General features: G+C 39.0%; 1 protein-coding gene across 8 annotated transcripts in view; it reads left to right on the forward strand.

Annotated features, from left to right (window-relative positions):
* LOC137239477 (ADAMTS-like protein 3) overlaps window positions 1-24,246 on the forward strand; it is a 1,132,820-nt gene that overhangs the window by 514,658 nt on the left and 593,916 nt on the right. For 2 of the 8 annotated variants that reach the window (XR_010949389.1, XM_067764812.1), the window contains exon 3: window positions 11,022-11,329. The exons of 5 other annotated variants lie outside the window; for them this stretch is intronic. The gene's annotated coding sequence lies outside the window, so the exon portion shown is untranslated. Of the gene's footprint in view, window positions 1-10,988; window positions 11,330-24,246 lie in introns of those variants that run through there. One more of the 8 variants, XR_010949390.1, reaches the window with a different exon arrangement.

A 24,246-nucleotide genomic window follows, 5' to 3' on the forward strand; every position in this document is an offset into this window, starting at 1 on the left:
CTAATAAACTCGCTTGTTGTATAAACTTCCTCTTTATTCTTCAAATTATGCTCCGTTTATTCACAATTTAGGGCTGTGGTCAACCTTTCCAACCATAGACCTGTGTTGGGGGGCTTTCCCGCCTCAGCAATATCTTCGCAAAAGCAGTCCGCCCACTGCATTCATCTGACAACGTCAGACAAATCTTACCACATTTTTGGATGTGGCCATCCATTCTGCGAACGCCTCCTATTCCCAACGCAGCCTAAAGCAGCTTCAAACATCTCAAAAGACAAGATGAGCACCGGCCCACTAGTACAATTATCGATTGTTTTCAGCTGACGATAGACATACGTTTCACCATCTCGCTCCGGTTGCCACAATTATGGGATGTGACCAACTCTTACGTCTGCCCCTCAGGGTCAGCTTTTCAATGAAATTGGGTATACTGAAACAAGCAAGAGACCGAATTCCCTTGGGTAATTGGCCCCCAAGGGAAAACTAGTCTACTCAGAGCGTATCATAAAGTGAACGCTTATTTGAAACCCCAGCCACCGCGATGCTCCCACAAGGGGGCCACCTCAAGACAGGAGGTGAGACCTGAATACAAGCATCATGTGATGCACTGCATCAGATCACAACTGGCTTTTCCTGTTCCCGCGGTGGCAGTTTTTATAAGGACCATGCTTAGGGTCCCACAGGGTAATACGCCGCGTCCACCCTGCTCCCTTTCGAGTAAAATCACCTTACTCATGGATTGGTTAGCCATGGTATCATGGTCGCCTTTTACGACCGGTATACCTACCGTGGGCATATTCTAACCCACAGGGGGATATCTTAGGGGAGTATTGGAGCCTTCCCTTTTAAGATATCCCGCATATCTTTCATTCTAATTATTACTGTGTGGTTATTACAGCGACTGCGAACATTTCGCGATTTGTTCGGACTATTCAAAGATTATTTACTGGACGGTCTCGGTACTGTTTTCAAGATCATATATTGGTATATGGCAATATTTTTATGTTGGAGAAGTGGGGATAGCACGACACCCTGTGGCACCCTTTATTTAATTCTTCTTGGTTTGGATGTTATGTTCCTAAATAGCACCGATGCTTGCCGACCATACAGATAATTTGCGGTCCACCTTTTGAGACTTGTGGAAAAGGGTGACCCTATCAGGTCTTGCAGTAAGCTTTTGACAGGTCTAGTGCAACGAGTACTGTCCTGTGGTGGAGGTTTTGATTTAATCCGCAATGATTGGCAAGACGCAAATTTTCATTGAAGTAGGGAAGCAGAATGGCTTCAAGTGTCTTGGCTACTGGAGGAGAGATATCGGATGATAAGAATCTCCTATGCTAGGTGGTTTTCCAGACTTTAATAGCGGAACCACCGCGGCCATTTTTCGAGGATAACGAAGGTGGATAGGGACAAGTTGAGGACATGCGCTAGATAATTAAATCCCTCTTTGCCTAGGTGTTTAAGCATCGGCATGGCTATACCGTCTGGGCCCACTGCTTTGAATGGTTTAGCAAAACAGATGGCATCCTCAACCTCTTTGGCGGTGATGGTAATTGGAGACGCGCTGAATTTTTGTTTATGTGCGTGTCTGTTGGCCCTCCGTCTACCTTTGTCGACCGTAGCATGCATTATATATTGTCGGCAGTAAGCGCTCGCGCATTTTTTCGCATCCGATAGCATTTTGTCGCCAAAGGCGATGGGTCATTGTGCTTACACCGGTTCGATAGGGACTTTACGGTGGACCAAAGTTTACCTACACCGGCAGAGAGTTTACAACCGCTTAAGTGCTCCTCCCATTTCGCCTTCTTGTGTTCATCCACAAGCAATCTGATGCGTTGGTTTATATCCCTTATTTGGGGGTCGCCGGAATCGAGTTGTCTTATAAGGTCACGTTCTCTCGCTAAATTTGCGGCCTCCGCCGGAAAGTGAGGCCGAATTTCGGGAATTCTACCGGCGGGAATGAAGCGAGGATTCGATGACCTTGCGGAAAGCACGCTCCCTTTGGTGAGCATCAGTCGGGATAGGGAGGACAGCAAAGCGGTGTTCTGTAAAGGATTTGTATTCGTTCCACTTTCCTTTTTTAAAGTTTATGAAAGTGCGTTTTTCTACGACGATGAGTCGGCGGTACGCTCGAGCAAAATAAGTATAGGCAGTGGTCGGATGCCAATGTTACCATCGGCTGCCAGTTGACGCAGTTTACGAGTCCTGCGCTCACGATTTATATATCCGGCGAACTGTGACAGCTTCCTACCATACGTGTGGGGGCGTGTCCGTTTATTGTGCAGAACGTCGTTTCTTCTATTTGATCCGCCAACATCTCACCCCTACTGCCTGCCTGCAAGTTTGAATGCCATATATCGCGATGGGCATTGAAATCGCCTAAAATAATGCGATTATTGCCAGTGAGTAAGGCGCTGATGTTAGGGCGGTATCCACTGGGGCAACAGGTGGCAGGAGCGATGTAGATGTTGATGATTTCTATATTTACATCGCCTGACCGGTCAGATAAGCCTTGATGTTCCAAGACACTGTCGCTGCGGTCGGGATAAAATATATGACATTGCACTGAGTGGTGTCAGATAAACGCGAGGCCGTCCCCATTTCCGCTTTCGCGACATTATACCCAGAACAGACATGCAGAGCAGATCTTGTTGTGAGTTTAGTCTCTTGAATCGCAGCAATGCGGATGTTGTGCAGCTTCCTGAAATCGACTATCTTCCCAGTTAATCCATTACAGTTTAACTGCAGAATTCTGAAGTGCAACGGGGGAGACGTCGTCACTCTGGGAGTAAGTGACGGGTGACTACGCCTGGGTTGTGAAAGGCGAGGACGCAACTGCTGTTGTGGCCCTAGGACTGGACGTTGTTGTTGTTGTTGTAGCGATAAGGTTGCTCCCCGAAGGCTTTGGGGAGTGTTATCGATGTGATGGTCCTTTGCCGGATACAGATCCGATACGCTCCGGTACCACAGCACCATTAAGGTGCTAGCCCGACCATCTCGGTAACGAGTTATGTGGCCACATTAAACCTTTCAGGCCATCCCCTCCCTCCCCACCCCCAAGTTCCATGAGGAGCAGCGGGTACTTGTTGTGGCTTGCTGAGCAGCGGGGCTGCTGGAAGGTAGTGGGGGCGCTAAGGCGTAGACTACGGGACGCCCTTGGGCGTGAACAGCAAGGAGCCACACAAGATTTATAAAAGTTGCGTGGACGTCGGGTTTTGGGATCAAGCCCAGAACAACCTGTCCGATGCAACCATCCCTTGCACGAAACATACTGACAACAGTATAAACAAAACAATAAATGTAAGGCTTCTCTTCCAATATGCGGGACCCGTGCGCATCTTACGTAACAAATATTAAAGTATCATATCAAATATCAACAGAAATCAGCTGTTCTATCAATCAAACATCTATAAACTTACACGCGCTTGCACTGCCATCTGGCGGATGTTAGCAACTGCCGGTAATGCAGTGTTAGCTCTAATCAAATATTCACAATAGTGCCATAGTACAAATAGATTTCTTTGTGTGCTCACAATCTTTTATTTTTAACAAATTATTTTAATAAAATATAGCTAAATAAAAGCACTACGACTAATAATGCCCAAAGCTAGCTAATAGCACGAATCCCCGTCTTTACAACCAAAACTTTATTTATAGATTTGGATTCCAAATAAGAGCGAAAAAGGGATCTGTACATAAAAACAGCAATTAGAAATAACATATAAATATACAAGCTACAAAGTGTGTGCTGCTTTCTTTTGTGTTTTCATATGAAATTGTTGAATACACCAATAAAACCTACATTAATCTTTAACACCGCTGATCTACACAATACAAAAATAATAGACACAGAGAGGAAGAGAAAATGCGGTACACACTAGAAAATAGAACACAGAACACACTAAAAAATAGAGAGAAAACAGTAAATAGAGGAGAAGATACTGATCAAATTGCGGCAGCATATCTATTAAGCTTATGATTAGAACTTAGTTTTGACAAATATACATATATATATTATATATTCCTACGAGTTTTTTGATATTTTATTTTAGTGATTATTTGATGTGAGTTTTTTTCCGCATTTAATGTTTGTGTCATGATCTTACAATGTTTATGTTCCAACTTGTTTTTACAAATTTGTCTTTGTTATTGTTATTGTTTTTAAATAAAGATGTCAGCCCCTGAAGATGCCAAGGAGTTTGACGAAACGTTGGGTTTATACGTGAAGTTGTATCTTGCACTGTTTAAATTTCAGATCATACAAGCCTATAATAATTTTGAATTTAATAATATCAAATAAAAATAAATGTAAGGCACGATAACCTCCGAAGAGATCTAAGGCCGAGCTTCTCTTCCAATTTGCGTCGTGCTCCTCTTGATTTTCCCTACAAATTGGCCGGACGGGACCTACATGTTTTATGCCGACTCCGAACGGCATCTGCAAGGCAGATGAGTTTTCACTGAGAGCTTTTCATGGCAGAAATACACCCGGAGCGCTTGCCAAACACTGTCGAAGGGCGACCCCACTTAGACAAATTTTCTTCTAATTTAAAAACCTTATTTCTAAAATTTTGATGTTGCTTTGCCCGGGGTGCGAACCCAGGGCATACGGTGTGGTAGGCGGAGCACGCTACCATCACACCACGGTGGCCGCCAAAATCAAATTTATCAGCAAAAAAGTCGCTTGCAAATTTATTTCTTGATAAGATAAACAGCAATAAATGTATAGGCCAATATATAGATAACAAAACAATAAATGTAAGGCTTCTCTTCCAATATGCGGGACCCGTGCGCATCTTACATAACAAATATTAAAGTATCATATCAAATATCAACAGAAATCAGCTGTTCTATCAATCAAACATCTATAAACTTACACGCGCTTGCACTGCCATCTGGCGGATGTTAGCAACTGCCGGTAATGCAGTGTTAGCTCTAATCAAATATTCACAATAGTGCCATAGTACAAATAGATTTCTTTGTGTGCTCACAATCTTTTATTTTTAACAAATTATTTTAATAAAATATAGCTAAACAAAAGCACTACGACTAATAATGCACAAAGCTAGCTAATAGCACGAATCCCCGTCTTTACAACCAAAACTTTATTTATAGATTTGGATTCCAAATAAGAGCGAAAAAGGGATCTGTACATAAAAACAGCAATTAGAAATAACATATAAATATACAAGCTACAAAGTGTGTGCTGCTTTCTTTTGTGTTTTCATATGAAATTGTTGAATACACCAATAAAACCTACATTAATCTTTAACACCGCTGATCTACACAATACAAAAATAATAGACACAGAGAGGAAGAGAAAATGCGGTACACACTAGAAAATAGAACACACTAAAAAATAGAGAGAAAACAGTAAATAGAGGAGAAGATACTGATCAAATTGCGGCAGCATATCTATTAAGCTTATGATTAGAACTTAGTTTTGACAAATATACATATATATATTATATATTCCTACGAGTTTTTTGATATTTTATTTTAGTGATTATTTGATGTGAGTTTTTTTCCGCATTTAATGTTTGTGTCATGATCTTACAATGTTTATGTTCCAACTTGTTTTTACAAATTTGTCTTTGTTATTGTTATTGTTTTTAAATAAAGATGTCAGCCCCTGAAGATGCCAAGGAGTTTGACGAAACGTTGGGTTTATACGTGAAGTTGTATCTTGCACTGTTTAAATTTCAGATCATACAAGCCTATAATAATTTTGAATTTAATAATATCAAATAAAAATAAATGTAAGGCACGATAACCTCCGAAGAGATCTAAGGCCGAGCTTCTCTTCCAATTTGCGTCGTGCTCCTCTTGATTTTCCCTACAAATTGGCCGGACGGGACCTACATGTTTTATGCCGACTCCGAACGGCATCTGCAAGGCAGATGAGTTTTCACTGAGAGCTTTTCATGGCAGAAATACACCCGGAGCGCTTGCCAAACACTGTCGAAGGGCGACCCCACTTAGACAAATTTTCTTCTAATTTAAAAACCTTATTTCTAAAATTTTGATGTTGCTTTGCCCGGGGTGCGAACCCAGGGCATACGGTGTGGTAGGCGGAGCACGCTACCATCACACCACGGTGGCCGCCAAAATCAAATTTATCAGCAAAAAAGTCGCTTGCAAATTTATTTCTTGATAAGATAAACAGCAATAAATGTATAGGCCAATATATAGATCAGCTAATGGAAGATAGGTAATGGGCTTGACAAATTTTAGACACCAATAAAAAACAGACCTATTTAACATCTGAAAGCTTTTTTAGTTTCAACTGGACGTTTACCTAATGGAAAAATAATAAGCATAAGGGCAGGATCAATTTATAAAACCTCCGTTTTCCAAAGCTTATTTAATGATAAATAAAAGTATATATAGCAACAATATATAGAAAGGACGTTATATTTTGTTAGTGAAACATCCAAATTTGCAAAACCGATAAAGCCTTTCATTGAAATCATGTTTCTCTGTCCAGGATGAGGGAAAAGAATTAACTATTTGATTTCCACATCACACTCATATTTGACCTTTAATCCCAAGTGATAGAAATAAAGTCTGACCACTTTTGATTTTCCATTCGTGATGGACCTTATTTGGGAATCACCCACATATAAATAAACAAACAATTGCAAAGAAATTTTGTTTGGAAAAAGTGTAGCAAAATGTGTCATTTCATTTCGCTAGAATATAAATAAATACATTTGATTTTTTAATTTGTTTGTTTATTTGTTCAGTTAATTAAAACAAACAAAAAAAAATTTTGGGTGTAACGAAATATTATATACTCAGCGTGAATTTGAATTCTATAGTTCATTTCGGATAAATTACTTTTCAAACTTTGTTACGAAACTTGATAAGTGAAATATCATTGATACAAAACTATTTTTCGCTAAGATATGTCTTATTATTCTAGTCTACGACCCTTTTAAACACCTTCTACCGTGGGTACATGCATAGATCAGCCATACACATAGTTTTCATATACCTTTTTTTAATTTCTTACATTTCAGCTTATATGCATTTTTTTATGATGTTGCTACACCCTGTACTATCTAACACTAGTCTAAATGCAACTTCCGTCAATCTGTCACTGTTAATATACTAGTTTTGAAACAAAATATATCGATAATCCATTTTGCATAAGTACCATATGGGCTTGGAGTACATAACCGGGTTTAAGATTGTTCTTTTCCTGAAGAACTTCCTTGACGAACACATCAATCAACTCTAGTTAAAAGTTCAAGTTTTTTTAATTGCGGTTCTATAAAGTTGTATTGTGTTTTAACTAACCGAAATAATACGCCTGACTTCGAAAAGTCCTAGCCTCATAGGCACCGCATCCAGTTACCGGCATAACAATTCTTGCAGAGATTTGGCTATCGTGCACCGATCGAACATTGGTTTGCAAGCATAAATGTGAAGCTGGTGTTGCTGTGGTGGTACTCCTGAAGCTAGCAAAACCATAACCTCTCGACCTACACAGATCCGGCAAAATTTCACTCGCAACCAGTTTTGATTATGAATTTTTAAGAGAGTTTTAACTTTTATAATTGGAAACCCTAAACATGTAAAAGTTAAATTTATAACCAGTGCGGTTTTACCCGATAGTGGAAAAGCCGGTTTTCCACTTTAGATCCGGAATCACTAGAGACCAGAGTTAAAAGACCTGCATTATAATGTAAAAAGAAAAAAAAGGATTTTTATTCCAGTTGCATGTATAGGTACATGCGCATTAGACTGGGTCGATTTATTAACTTATATCGCGCCATCGATTTTTCGATAGGATTTGGGCTCAGGAAAAAAAAGCTCCACTACGCAAACCCAAAAAAATAATTTTTGAGCCTGCAAAATTTCAACGATTTTTTCGATTTTTTATGCATCGATGGCGCGATATAGGTTAACTTCCGCCCTTACAAATCGACCCAGGTTAATGCGCATACTTACCTTGCCTTAACTTACAATGAACATCTTCAATTAATACTCACTACTAAACTTACCTGTAGTTCCTGAATACATACCTAAATAATGTATGTTAATTGAATTTGTAATTACTTCTAATTGACTATTCAATACTCACCTTTTGTGAAATCTTTATACTTACCTATGAACCATGAACGATAGGATAATTTTATTCTAACTATGTTATTGCATTTTAACTTAGCTAATCGATGTACATTAACATAAAAAAAAAGATAATTTAAGATAAATATAAAATAAAAAATTGCAAAACACCCCCTTATCTGAACGATCGGTTGTATGGGATATATATTATATATAGCTCCGATCGAAATGATTTTTACAGGACATCTTGTAACGTAGCAAAATGCTACGTCACAATAACCCACTCACAAGCCCTAACATTAAATATGTACATACCCTAGCATTTAAATATACATACCCTACGATCGCCTTGCACAGCGAACAACCATCCGCACATAATATGCCATTTAAATATACATACCCTACGATCGCCTTGCACAGCGAACAACCATCCGCACATAATATGCCATTTAAATATACATACCCTTCGATCGCCTTGCACAGCGAACAACCACCCGCACATAGTATGCCAAGTACCAACAGTGAACAACCAAACATACTCAGCACGTGTGGTACTGACTATCTGGCGTGCATTTTTCATTCGCTATCATAACGAGGAGTTATTGATGAGCTGAATTCTTAACCATTTTATACGCTAACAAGTATGAAATGGCAAACGCCATCACTCACTGCATACTTCACCTAGGTAAGTGAGGCTGAGGCCAACTTACAATGGTAGGTATCAAAGGGGTCCCAAGGTGAACGGGGAAGGCTCCCAGCGAACCCATCGAGCTCATGGATCTCCCCCCCCCTCACCTATGGGAAACCAACCTTTGCACAACGTCCCACGGGGTAGAAGGGGATACGCTCCCTTTCTACCTTGAAGGACGGATGGGCACGGACAGTTCCCCCAAGGCGCGTCCAGGACCAGTCCTGGGCTCCACTTGAGGGACATGCCAGGCCCAATACATATCAATACGGGTGGCATTTGTCGCGGACAGTTCATCCAGGGTTGCCGAGGATCATCTCGCTCGAAGTGCCGAGCCATATGCAACGGTGGACCTTACTACACCACTCACGGTCGCTAGGACTCTTGTCCGAGGCTCCCTGAGAGGAGTACTGGGTCTACCCAGCAACAAATGGGGGATGGCATGAGGCGCGGACAGTTCAATCAGGGTGGCCGAGGAGCATATCCCTCCCCCGCCTCCTGATTGGGGTGCCGAGCCGAATGCAACGGTGGACTTCACTACACCGCTCATGGTCGCTAGGACTCTTGTCCGAGGCTCCCTGAGAGGAGTACTGAATCTACCCAGCACTCATGTATACAAATACATCTAGACGTTGTGTAGTACTAATAGATACTTTATACTTCACCTAGGTCAAACTGCGCTCTTCCTGCCCACCGCCGCCAATCGTTAGCCATAGGAGTACCACCGCAACCCGCCTGAACAAATCCGTAAGCTTTCTCTGGGGGTAAGATATTTGAGGATTATCACCACCGTTCCCTGAGAACCGCGACCCGTACTCTCATCTTTCCACCGCTCCTGCGCTATCGCCCGTGGCCTCTCTCTATTTCCCTCTCTCTCTCTCTCTCTGGGATCAACGGCTGCCGGCATCGAAAGGCAAAAGCCGCATCGTGTGTGTGTGCGTGTTCGGAACAAAACAACAACTACTTGTGTTATTAATTGGTAAAGGTTAGTGGGACCTTCGCCTGACCCTGGAGCGGCTGAGCTTACCTCAGCCTTCGACAAAACCCACCTCACAATCTTCTATGATATATTAGAAAATATATCACCAACTTTCACGTTTTTATATTGGAAACTAGAGGGAGAAATGGCCAAAAATCTTTCCCAGAGCACGGGGAAAAAGTGTCAATAAAATATGAACTATGGCAGCATTGCCATCAAACAAGTCCAATTTTCGCATTCATTCTGCAACAGATGTCGCAGTGTTGTGAATATCAATTGGCAAGAACCAGAATAGAAGTAGGATTAATGAAGACAAACAAAAAACCGCTGTGATGGCTGAATGGTTATAGCAGCGGCGCCTAAACGTTGCCGATGAAGGAATTTAGCAGTTCCCGAAATGGATCTATACAACGAGCTTTGGCAGTTGTCTAAATTTTTTCTTTCTTCTATTCTAATTTAATAATTTTTTCAATTAAGAAAAAATTTATCATAACAATAATAATGGTAAAATAATTATTGTTAGGCCTTGAGCTCGATTCGAACCCGCGATCTTACAAATCAGTAGGCCGGTATAACAACCAAAAATCTTTCTATCTGAACGATCGGTTGTATGGGATATATACTATATATAGCACCGATCAAAGTGATTTTTTCAGAAAATCTATGATATATTAAAATATATATCACCGAGTTTCACGTTTATACTTTCTAAATTAAGGGAGAAATGGCCAAAAATCTTTCTATCTGAACGATCGGTTGTATATATATAGCTCCGATCAAAGTGATTTTTTCAGGATATCTTCTATGATATATTAGAATATATATCACCGAGTTTCACGTTTATACTTTCTAAATTACGACAGGCATGACTAAAATCGTCTTATCTGAACGATCGGTTGTATGGGAGATATATGTTATAGTGGTTCGATCCTACCAGATCCGACAAATGTCTAATATAATACAAAAACACATCCTTGTGCCAAATTTCAATGAGATATCTCAAAATTTGAGGGACTAGTTTGCGTTCAAACAGACAGACGGACGGACGGACAGACGGACATGGCTATATCAACTCAGTTCGTCGCCTGATCAATTCTGTATACTTAATGGTGAGTCTATTTTCTATATTTCTCAACGTTACAAGCATCGGACCAAAGTTAATATACTATTTCATGTTCATGAAAGGTATAAAAACCCATATGATCAGCTGTTAAAACTGAACTAGTTCCACAAAATATTGTAAATCGTCATGCATTTTTTTAATTTTCTTATCGCTCTTTCGAGGAAACCAAAAACCAGAACTTTGACTTTGTCAGTGTTTGGGCGACTCTTAGTTCCAACTGCCCTCCATTCTCTTAAATTCACTTTTTTTGCTGGCGCTCCTTGGCGACCTTCGCAAACTATATACATACATATACAATAGTGGCCATAGAAATGACCCCACATAACTACTAAAGTAAATTTGGCTGGATAAAATTGGTCATCATCTTTAAGCATATGGTATACCCAGCAGCTACGTACAAAGCAAGGATGGCCTTCTTCGCTTCGTGGGACAGCGTTGGAGTAAGAAAGTCATTACAACTGAAAAACATGTAAGTAAGTTCACTTATTTCATTTTATCCACCAACCTACTTAGTATACATAAATGCTACGATAGAGAACATAATTGACATGCACTTACATTCATAACCAAATTACGTCTGTGCAAATAGATGCAAGTTTTTTTTTTTGTTGATCGCATCATTTTTCTTTACTTACCTTCGTACCATACATATGGATACACATCACCTTTATGGAGTTTGAATCATCACTTTTCAAAACCAAGAGAATCAGAGGAATAATTTTTTTTGGTTTCTTAATATTTCTACTTACACTCCAATTTCTCGAGAGCGGGAAGGTCGTTGACATTATAAAATATATAATGCACCCATTGTTGAGGTGGGTTAGTTTTTTTTCCTGATCAGTACCCAAGAAAAATAAAAGTTAGTTCTTACGGATATAATAATCAAGATATTTGTAGTTACTTTTACAATTACATTGCCATATACATTAAGTCCTTCATACTTTTAAGTTTTCTTTAACCTATAAGAATAAGTAGCTGAATCGTAATAAAAATTTCTAAATATGGATCTGATTCTATAGTGGTGTGGTTTGTCTTTTAGGGCTTTATTAACAGCATTAAAGCCATGGTAGGGTGGGTTATGAGCAGCCGCTAAAATAAGATGCGCGTTGCTAGGTATGGGGTTTTCCAGGCATAATTGGTGGTACTCAGGCTTTCCGGTAGCTTTTCGTTAATGTGCAAAGTTAATATTCTTGTTAGGCCCCCAAGCTGACAGATGATGTCTTGGTTCGGTAACAGTGTTTGGAACCATCCCCAGGCTGAAGCTCCCGCATTAATGCCAGTGCACACACCACTTTTACCAACACGCTAGGCAAGCTCATATTAAGGAAGAGGCTAAAGGGGCACGTAACAACCTTTTATATAAAAGTGGGCGTGGTTTTTAACCGATCCCGGCCATTTTTCTTAGAAATATTTCCTGCTGTAAGGAAAATATGTGTACCTAGTCTTATTACGATTCTTTAATTTTTCTTCGAGTTATGGCTCCCGAAACATAGAAAATTGTTTGGTCATAAAAGGAACTGTGCCACGCCAATTTTAAAAAATTAAAATTTTTTCCTTTTTCTGGTTATAATTTAACTTGGAAAATTAAACACCATTGATATAAAGCTCTTTTTTGCAATGATATAGCCTATTCGTCCTCAAACCTTTTAAAAATCTATAATATAAAAATAAGTCGGGTTTTCCTTCCTGACGCTATGACTCCAGAATGCACGAACCGATTTCCATGGTTTTGCATTTTATGGAAAGGTCTCGGGCTCCGTGAGGTTCATAGCAAAGAAAATTCAGGATCGACGCACAGGGTCTCGGAATATAGGCCACAACGTGGACCCGGGTACCCCTAGAATGTATTTATAGAATATGGTTATCAAATGAAAGCTGTTGATGAGTGCTTTAGGGTAATTATCATACCCCTGGGTGACTAGGGCTGCGAGATATAGGCCAAAACGTGGACCCGGGTACCCCTGGAATGTGTGTGTATTATGGATATTAAATGAAAGCTGTTGATGAGTTCTTTAGTAGAGGGTAATTTTCATACACCTGGGTGACTAGGGTCTCGAGATATAGGCCAAACCATGGGCCCGCATACCCCTAGAATGTGTGTGTATTATGGATATCAAATGAAAGCTGTTGCTGAGAGCTTTAAAGTAATTTTCAGTGTGATATTCGATTTAGTCGCATCAACCTGGCAAAACTGATAAAAATGCTTTCGAAACCGAAATAAAGACATGAATTAATAATACTCACATACCTATTTACATATGTCCTATTCGATTTGCCTGAAATTTGGTATATAAGTTTGCCTATATTAGTATTTACGATGCTTTTTTCCGGGAAGTAGACCACAGACGGACTGGGACTGGGATTAGGACTAGGACTTGGACTGAGACTGAGACTCGGAGTGAGACTGGGACTGACACTCGGAATGGGACTGGAACAAAATACATACCACCCTCTGGGACTGGCAATAAGATATGAAGAAGAATAAGAAAAACTTGAGAGAAGTGGAAAGAGAGAAGGAGACTGAGAGAGAGATAGAATGAGACTAAGATGGAGATAGATGAAGCGAAAAATACGGCGGCAGGAGTGAATACAAGGATTAGGAAAAAGTGTAGAGGGGCGAAGGCAGAGTTAGACGGAAAGAGCTTATTAAAATGTATGCAGATAGACCAAATTTAGGGCAGAACAACGTCTGCCGGGTCTGCTAGTCTTTTATATAAAAACGGGCGTGGTCCTTCACCGATTTCGGTCATTTTTCTTCGAAGCATTGTTTATAGTAATTTTCTTATGATAAGTGTAACGGTTTTTGGTTTTATGATTAATAATACTTGTAAAATTTATTTTATCACAAGGGGGCGATGCCACGCCCATTTTCAAAAAAATCAAGAGTCTTAATATCAGTCCACACGTCAAATTTCAACAATCTAGGTGTATTATTTGCTAAATAATCAGCTTTTATGTGTTCTCCAAAATGCTATATATGTAAAAAGTGGGCGTGGTTACCATCCGATTTCCCAAATTTTTAATAGCGATGGAAGATAAGGAACCAAGGAACCCATATACCAAACTGCAATATTTTTTTCTCAATATTTACTACAGACGGACGGATGGACGGACATGGCTAAATCAATTCCTTTTTTCATCCCCATCATTTTTTTATTTATCTCGATTCGTTTAAGCCCGTTATGTTACCAAAGTTAATACACTCTGTGTGGAGTGCTCCAGCGAAACAGCACGGGCGCAGATGGTATATTCCCGGCCGTGCTACAAGTTTCAAGTACAGCGGTCGTGGAATGGCGTAAAATAATATTCGATGGGTGCACAAGACTGAATCATGTACCGCACTCTTGGAGAACTGCTCATGTAGATTCCCTACTAAAGCCGGGGAAGATCGGTCACTTGTATCCCAACGACTGTAGACCCATTAGCTTATTTATTTATTCATTTATTTATTTATTTATCAGTCTACAAATTAAACAATTATACAGACCAAATATACCGACACTTAAATCTCAGATGTAATGCACGATATAAACAACATAAGCAGTCATCAGTTTTAAAGTAATATTTAAACAGTATTTAATTAAACGCTTGACAATTTCAATTAAAAACTTAGAAGTAAGCAAAAGATAAAATGTTGTAAATGTGTTAAAATGTACTCATGAAGGAGCTAGTAAATAATAATTTATGAAATTGACAATAAAGCAAATTAATAGTAGATAAAATATATACAGAATAGAATTTATACAGAGTAAATTTGATTGCATACATATAAAAATAATGATCACGACGCAATTTTGCAAACAAGTTTCAAGTAACTGGTACTTCAAATTTGAAACAGAGGGACAGTATATCACGGTTTAGCGTTCTTTGTTTCATTTCGAATTACAAATTTAATGTAGTTAAAAGGTATTTTTTAATACCAAGAAACGAGTCGCAGACGTCTAAATTTTTACAGTGTTTATTAAAATCACGACATAAACAGTGAAGTGGTTCGTGCATTTCATAATTCGACCTGCATGTAGCTACAAAAATTGATTGAAAATGTCTAGATGGCCTAATAGGAACGTTAAACTTAATTTCACCAAGCAAAAATGGACTATTTATTGACCCTATTATTAATTTAACAATAAATAAGACACCAAGCATCTCCCTGCGGCTCTGCAATGTGCGCAGCTGTATTAGTTTTAACCGGCTGCAATAGGGGGGAAGATTTTTAGAAGGATCCCATGGTAAGTGTTTTAAGGCGAAAAGTAAAAATTGTTTCTGGACCGATTCCAGCTTGTCAGAATGAACCTGATAACGCGGATTCCAAATTATTGAAGCATATTCCAAAGTAGGTCTGACCAATAATATAAAAAGAGTTTTTGTAACGTATGGGTCATTAAATTCTTTAGACCAACGATTAACGAAAGCCAAAGTACCTTTAGCGCTATTCACGCAAGATTCAATATGAAGTTTAAAATCGAGTTTTGGGTCCATTGTAACGCCTAAATCAATAAAATTAGTGACTTGCTTGATTACACAGTCGCCAATAACATAATCATGGGATGGGAAGGACTTCCTTGTAAAACACATGAACTTACATTTAGGTAGGTTTAGTGACATGGCGTTTACATTACACCAGTCACCACGACTATTCAGATCAGCCTGAAGACATGCCCTATCCACGGGTGAGCGGATAGGCATTACAAGTTTGACATCATCAGCGTACATTAACGGCTTGCAGCTCTTCAAAACACTAGGAAGGTCATTAATGGACAACAGGAACAAAACCGGACCAAGATGGCCGCCTTGAGGAACACCAGAAGTTACGTTTATGAACCGAGACCAACAATTATTAAATATAACTGTTTGTTTTCTTTCCTTTCTTAACATCATTTCTCCTCAGAACCTTTGAGAGGCTGATAGATGTGTACATAAAAGAGTTAGGAAGGGTAATCCTACAGGAGAAACCTTGCACAAAATATCAAGGAATCATCCTAGACAGCAAGCTGTCATGGAAGCTCAACGAGGAGGAGAGGATGAGGAAGGCCTCAAAGGCACTCCATGCATGTAAAGTAATGCTGTGGCGTACGTGGGGCTTATCGCACTCTCTTTCTCATTGGGTTTTTACAGCGTTTGTAAACCCTATTCTATACTATACAACCTACCTCAAAAAATTAGAGGGGTTATGAAGACTATCAGTGCTTAGCATTACGGGAGCCCTGAAAACAACACCGACGGCTGCTCTCTATGCCATTCTGCACATTCCACCTGTTGACTTGGTAGCAAAGAACATAGCGTTAACAACTGCAACCAGACTCGGTGCTTCGGGGCAGCTTGAGCGCCGACCATACGGCCATAGTAGTATAGCGTCATCAATCACAAGACGAACAGACTACCTGATTCCCTATCTGCGCTTTGAGGGAGATCTTAAGGCCACAATAGAGTTGGATGGTTGGCGCAAGTGTGCTCAAATGGCGGACGAGGCGATACATGTGTACACAGATGGTTCCAAAGTAGTGGAAGGAGTAGGATCTGCGGTATACTGTGCTGATCCAGAAATAAACAGATCCTACAGGTTTCCAGATTACTTTAGCGTTTTCCAAGCGTAAATATCAGCCTTAACCAAAGCAGTAGAAACACTGGAAGAGAATAGCTTAAGCTGCAACCTTGTTAACTTTTATATTGGCAGTCAAGCAGCAATTAACGCAACAATATCGCATATCACAGCATCTAAAAGCGTGTTAGAGTTTGTAAGCAGTCTCTGAAGAGAATCGAGACAGGGAGAAGCATACATCTATATTGGGTTCCAGGGCATATGGGAATAGATGGGAATGAAAAAGCGGACGAACTAGCTAAAAAGGGCGCATCCCTTGAAGCTTGCTCCACAGACGTCCCAATTAGATTGGGCGAGATTAAGCGAAGGCGAGAGATGCACATGATCGACCAAGCGGGAAAGGCGTCGGTTCAAGCGCGGGGCTGTAAAGTGTCGAAGATTATGTGTAGGTCTTACAACCTTATTCTAACAAAGTTGCTTCTATCATTAAAAAGAGAGGACTGTAGACTCTTGACGGGTATTCTGACCGGACACTGCCTTCTGGTGTCACATGCCTTTAAATTAGGCTTGGTCAGTGATAGCAGATGCAGGAAGTGCGGCCTGGAGGAGGAAACGATCGAGCACGTTCTGTGCTCGTGCCGTGCGCTTGCCAGGCTAAGACTCCAGCTATTAGGAGTGATACAGCTGTCAGATCTAGAGGCAGCAAGTGGCTTAAACCCTATAAAGCTTCTAGTATTTGCCAAGAGGATGGAGTTATTTTATAACATAGGTCCTAGTTTTTGATAGGTTTTTTCAGTTTGGTCGTTAAAACAAACTTCTGGTAACACTACGAACACATTCAGTCTATTTGAGGTCCTCGTGGCCCGGCCAGTTCAGCCTAACCTAACCTGTGTGTAAAGCACGCTGAGTATAACAAGATTGACCTTTAGTGCTTTAGGAGATGTTTCCTTAGCCCCCGTGGAGGCGGTGCTAGATCAAGCAGTTGTTTGCTAGGAAGTCCTGGTTTGTGACAATATTGTGCTCAATGTTGTGCTCTTTAATATTGAGCTCTTTGCCCTCACTATGTAAATGGTGTTCGGAGGTCATAAGGAGACATCCGGTGGCAGTTCTGATTGCAGAATTTTGACAGGTCTGTAGCCTTTTCCAGTGTGTATTTTTAAGACCTGACGTGTAGCTCATGAGTGGAGGCCCAATTGCTTTGCATGTGGTTAGCAAAATTTCTTTAGCTTTTCCCCATGCGCTTCCGGCAAGCGACTTGAAGATTTTGTTGCGACTTTGTATTTTAGAAACAATCTCGGTGCCTTGAAGGGTAGAGTATTATAGAACGTTATCTCTAAGATCTTAGGGTGGCCGTGGACTTTGTCGGTGATAATGTCAGGTTTTCCGAGGCGAAGAATCTGGAGAGATCAGGGAGATAGCTGTTTATTTTGCTACAAATCTCATCGATTTGTGGGCTTGTGGCCAGGTCTTGCAGTAACGTGCCGTGGTTGACTGTATTAAAACTTTTGACAGGTCTAGAGCAACGAGTACTTTCCTATGGTGGGGGTTTTGATTTAATCTGCAATTTATCTGTGTGTTAATGGCGTTAGGCGCGGTGGTTGTAATTTTCGGAAGCCATGCTGATGATTGGCAAGACGCAAATTTGCCTACGTTTTAAGCATCGGCATGACTATACCGTCTGGGCCTATTGCCTTAGATGGCTTAGGCGATGGCATCTTCAATCGCTTTGACAATGATGCTAATTGGGGACGTGCTATATTTATGCTTGTGTGAGCGTCTGGTGGCCTGCCGTCTCACTTTGTCAACCGTAGAATGCATTACATATTGTCGGCAAAAGCGCTAGCGAATTTTTTCGCATCCGACAGCACTTTAGTCAGGTTCGATAGGCACTTTGTGGTGGACTAAATCTTATTTACTGGCAGAAAGGTTACAATTCTTTAAGTGGTATAGTTGCGGCCTCCAACTGGAAAATGTGGCCGGATTTCCGGAATTCTTTCGGCGGGAATAAAACGAGCCGAAGCGCGGAAAGCACGCTCCCTTTGACGAACATCAGTAAGGATAGGGAGGGCAGCATCCCAAGGCAGGCGGTTCTATGTACCGAAGCGACTCGGGATTTTTCCCTACAAAGGGCTGTCATTTCAGTGTAACCCCACTTAATTTGTCAGACCCCTTAAGTTGTAAGTGTTGTTACTCAAAATTTAGTGCACTGCTCTCAACTCTGGTTTTGTAGTAGTGTACGATGGAATATTACCAACTTGAAAATAGATAAAACTAATTAATAAAACTAACATGTACTTTTCATTAAAAATACGTTCATTGTACACATATCAACTTAATAACACACTTAGCAAATACATATGGGCAAGTCCTTGGTAACGGGCGTGGCATTCGTAAATGTAAGTACATATATATGACCATATATGATGAGGTTCGGTTGCGACAAAAATAGAAGTAATTTTTTAAAATAGAAGTAATTTTTTAATGCTTATGGAAGTATGAAAAACTTAAAGACGCTAAAGTGAGATTTTCCATTTCGTTAAATGAGAGACATAAGGTGAAATAAAGACCCCAGGCCGTATATTTTGATATCTGAAATATATTTTTAAAACGCTTAAGTAAGGTTACGAACGCGACAATTTTTTCCTCAATGAATTACACTAAATGACATTGAAAATATATTCTTTACGAGACATCAAATTGCATACCTAGAATTTCAATACGCCCTCAAAGTCCTGGCTAAAAGTGCTTGCACACTAAACGACGCGACATGTAGCAACACGTTCCACAAAATATGCGCGGCATTTTTGCCTAATTGGTCAACTTGGTCGTGTCGTGTCGTCCGACTGTCTCTATGTGTGCTTGGTTCCATAATAATACATGCAAGGAATATTTTGTCGCTACGTGTCGCGTCGCTTAGTGTGCACGCACTTTAAGAGCCCAAAACCCCTTTTCATAACCGTGGACGTATACTGGTATATAACTTTCCCTCTGTTTATTCTTCGATAAAATTTTAGGTCATTATATGTTAATCTTATAGAAGAAATAGAACAAAAGTACAAAATAAATCAAAACTTTTAAGAGGCCATATGTATATAATTTTGTGTGCAAAAACTTACGAACGTAATAAATCCATTGAAATTAGGATAATATATTCCCATTTAACCAATTCTAGTCGACAAATATATATATTTTTTATTTTTAAGCAGATAAGATTCACAAGAAAAATGCAAGCTACATAGTTTTTACTGCTTTCTTTTGTGTCTTCATATGAAATTGTTAAATACACAAATAAAACCTGCATTAATCTTTAAAATTCATTATTTGATAAGTTTTGTTCGTTGGCTAAACATAAAGATACAGGCCAATATATGGATCAACTATTGGAAGAGAGGTAATGGACTTGACAAATTTTAGACATCAATAAAAATGTTATCCGAAGTTTCCGGAAAAATTTTAGTAAACAGACCTATTTAATATCTAAAGTTTTTTAATTTCAAGTCCACGTTTGCTTACTAGGAAAATAATAAGTATAAGGGCAGGATCAATTTATAAAACCTCCGTTTTCCAAAGTTGTTTAATGCTAAATAAAGGTATAGACAGAATTTTATTGAAAGAAAAAATATAGATCTGTGTTTAACAGCGCAACAGTATAAAGAATAAACATTATATTTTGTTACGAAAACATCCAAATTAACAAAACCGATAAAGCCTTTCTTTGAAATCAAGTTTCTCTGTCCAGGATGAGGGGAGAGAATAAACTATTGCATTTCCACATCACACACATATTTGACCTTTAATCCCCTAGTTAAAGAAATAAAGGCCCCCATTATGAGATAAATTCGATCTTCGACTATGGTCGAAAGAGCTGATAGAACGAATTTTCATTCGGTCATTCGATGAAGACTAGTGTCATTGTTCGATAAATTCAACCGTTCAGAAAAGCACATTCCCATCAGCTGTCAAATAAAATAAAGCAAAATTATTTATTATGAAGAAAAAAGCTTAAGTACTGGAACTAGCCAGAAGTAGAAAATGGCTGAAATGAATTTCACCGTGTATTTGTAGCTTTCTAAATATTGTAACTTTCTTAACATGTTTTTACATGTTTCCCATTACATTTTGTCCCATTTTTGAAACCAGTCTTCCAAGCTGTTGTTTTGTATTCATGACCTTGGACCTATATAAGATTGATACAAATAGTTTGAAATTACAATTAGGTAGCAAAAAAGTAGAAGATAAACACAAAAATCTTACATTTCAAAAAATTTTCTTCTAATTCAATACAGCGTCTAAAACAAACTTCTATTGGATTCAAAATTAGATACTCAACGAAAATTTCGACAGCAATGAGCTGTCATAATACGAATTCTAAATTCGATTTTCGATGTTCGCTAACCAACGAAGATCGAAATTGAAAGATGTTCATAATAAGGGCCATAATCAGACCACTTTAATTTTCGGTTCGTGATGGACCGTGTGGGAATCGCCCACACATAAATAAACAAACAATTGCAAAGAAATCAGGTTTTGAATAAGTATAGCAAACTGCGTAATTTCATTTCGCTAGAATATAAATAAATACATTTGATTTGTTAATTTGTTTCTTCATTTGTTCAGCTAATTAAAACAAACAAAAAAAAGTAGGGTGCCTAAGTTTGGATGTAACCAAATATTATATAGTCAGCGTGAATTTGAATTGTACAGTTCATCATCACTACATAGTATAAAACAAATTCGCTTTTTCTGTCCCTATGTCCCTTTGAATGCTTAAATATTTAAAGCTGATTGAAGAGGAAGGTTTATGCGCATAATAACATCCATTAAATAGTGGAGAAATACTGTTATTTTTGAAGTTTTTAATGTGATGTATATATATAAAAGAAAGGGGTGTTAGTTACACTATTTATAACTCAAGAACGGATAAACTGATTTGGCTGAAAATTGGTGGAGAGGTAGCTTAGAACCAGGAGACGGACATAGGATACTTTTTATCCAATTCTGGCTAAGTTCTTGAGATCAAAACGTGGACCTAGGTAATCCTGGGATGTGTTTGTACAATAAAAAATAAATAAAATAAATGTAAAGCGCGATAACCTCCGAAGAGATCTATGGCCGAGCTTCTCTTCCAATTTGCGTCGTGCTCCTCTTGATTTTCCCTACAAATTGGCCGGACGGGACCTACATGTTTTATGCCGACTCCGAACGGCATCTGCAAGGCACTGCCGAGGGGCGACCCCGCTTAGAAAAATGTTCTTTGAATTGAAAAACCTTATTTCTAAAATTTTGATGTTGCTTTGTCCGGGGTGTGAACCCAGGGTATACGGTGTGGTAGGCGGAGCACGCTACCATCACACCACGGTGGCCGCCAATATGGGTATCAAATAAAAGCTGTTTATGAGTACTTTGATACGGGGTATTTTTCGTACCCCTGGGTGACTAGGGTCTCGCGATATAGGCGAAAACGTGGACCCCTAGAATGTGTTTATGCAATTTGGGTAACAAGTGAAAGCTGTTGATGAGAGCTTTAAAGTAATTTTCATTGTGATATTAGATTTACGGCTGAATTCTGTAATTCAGTCTCATCTCAAGTCTCTATATTTGAGATTTTCCTTTAGAGACAATTTTTGTGACTTGAGATGATTTCGGTATTCAGTAAACGAAAGTCACAAAAACAATTCGCCATATCAACGAAATTCACCAAAGAAACAAGTTACTCATACATTGAACAAATAATATAGTTTGGTGGTATTGTGGCTGAGCTTGCGAAGACGCCGTTTACAATTTTGTATAGAAAATCCCAAAGTGTTTAGGTTCGAATCTCCGCGGCGCCACATAGAGTTCGATGTTTTTTAAGTATTTTCTGTTTTTTAATTTTTCTATGCTTATTTTAATTTGAGGAATAAAACAACATATTTAAAGCGTTTTTCGTAAATAATTTTCATACTTTTTCTGAAATTTTCATGATTGTGATCTGCCCCGGCCCAGCTCACAAATTAGTATGTAATTGCTTTTGTGAGGCTGGAGACGCGAGACAGCTTACAGAATGTCAAATTGTCTCAAAAGTGATTTTCGTCCCACATAGTATCTAATAGTGACTAGAGACGGCTTACTGAATTCAGCTGTTAGTCGCATCAACCTGACAAAACTTATAAATATGCATGCGAAGCCGAAATAAAAACATGAATTATAATACCCACATACCTATTTACATACGTCCTATTTGATTTGCCTGGAATTTGGTATATAAATTTGCCTATATTAGTATTTACGATCCGGGAAATAGACTAGAGACGGACTGGGACTTGGATTGGGACTAGGACTGGGACTGAGACTCAGAGTGGGACTGGGACTCGGATTTGGACTGGAACAAAATACATACCACCCTCTGGGACGGGCGATAAGGTATGAAGAAGAATGAGAAGAACTTGAGAGAAGACAAAAGAGGGAAGGAAGAGACTGAGAAAGAGATAGATTAAGCGAAAAGACGGAGAGGAGTGAATAAAAGGATTAAAAAAAAGTGAAGAGGGGCAGGGCAGAGTTAGGCGGAAAAAGCTTATTAAAATGTATGCAGATACACCAAATTTAGGGCAGAACATAGTCTAACGGGTCTGCTAATTTCAGATAAATAAGTTTTTCGAACTTTGTTATCAAATTTAATAAGGGCTATTATTCGCTAAGATATAGCTTATTATTCTAGTATACAACTCTTTTAAACACCTTTTTGGTTTTTATCTGATCCCGTATATAATTTCTAGAAGTATTTACTGCTATAAGGAAAATATGTGTACCACATCTTATTACGATCCTTAAATTTTTCTTCGAGTTATGGGTTCCGAAACATAGAAAATTGTTTGGTCATAAAAGGGCGCCCATTTTCAAGAATTGAATTTTTTTAGTTTTTCTGGTTATTATTTCACTTGGAAAATTAAGCACCATTGATATAAAGCTCTTTGTAATGATAATGATTCGTCCGCGACCCTTTTTAAAATCTTTTATATAAAAATGGGCGTGGTCCTCACACCGATTTCGGTCATTTTTCTTCGAATTATTCTCTATAGTAGAATCAATCTCTCCGTCGAACTTTGATGTGATAGGTTTAACAGTTTTTGGTTTTATGATTAATAATACTTGTAAAATTGATTTTATCACATGTGGGCGGTGCCACGCCCATTTTCAAAAAAAAAATAAAGAGTCCTAACATCAGTCCACACATCAAATTTTAACATTCTGGAAGAATTATATGCTAAATAATCAGGTTTTATGTGTTTTCCAAAATGTTATATATGTAAAAAGTGGGCGTGGTTACCATCCGACTCCCTCATTTTTAATAGCGATGAGAGATGAGCGCCAAGAAACCCATAAACCAAATTGCGATATTTTATTCTCAATATTTACTAGTTATCGTGTGCACCGACAGGTAGACGGATGGTTGAACGGATGTGGCGAAATCAATTCCTTTATTCATCCTCAGCATTTTGAAATATGGAAGTCTATATTTATCTCGATTCGTTTATGCCCGTTATATTACCAAAGTGAATACACTTTGTGTGCAAAGCACACGGAGTATAACAAGATTGACCTTAAGTAGCTTTAACTTAAATTTGGAGGTATTTTTGTCATTTCAAATTCCTGAAAACTTATTTTTTATTTACACAACTCAATTGGGTATAAATAGCGCCCACAAAATTCATCTCGGTGTACTTGATACTTTAGAAGTGGTGGAAAATGTTTTCAACTAAGTAAAATGAATCTACAAAACAAGTTCGCGCTGCTGTTGATCCTGCTTAGTTGCGTTTTAAGCTATATGAATGCGCAGTATCGCATTATCGATGGCCAGAATATAAATA

Source organism: Eurosta solidaginis, chromosome 2, assembly GCF_040869045.1.
Source record: "Eurosta solidaginis isolate ZX-2024a chromosome 2, ASM4086904v1, whole genome shotgun sequence".
In the NCBI taxonomy this organism is placed as follows: domain Eukaryota; kingdom Metazoa; phylum Arthropoda; class Insecta; order Diptera; family Tephritidae; genus Eurosta; species Eurosta solidaginis.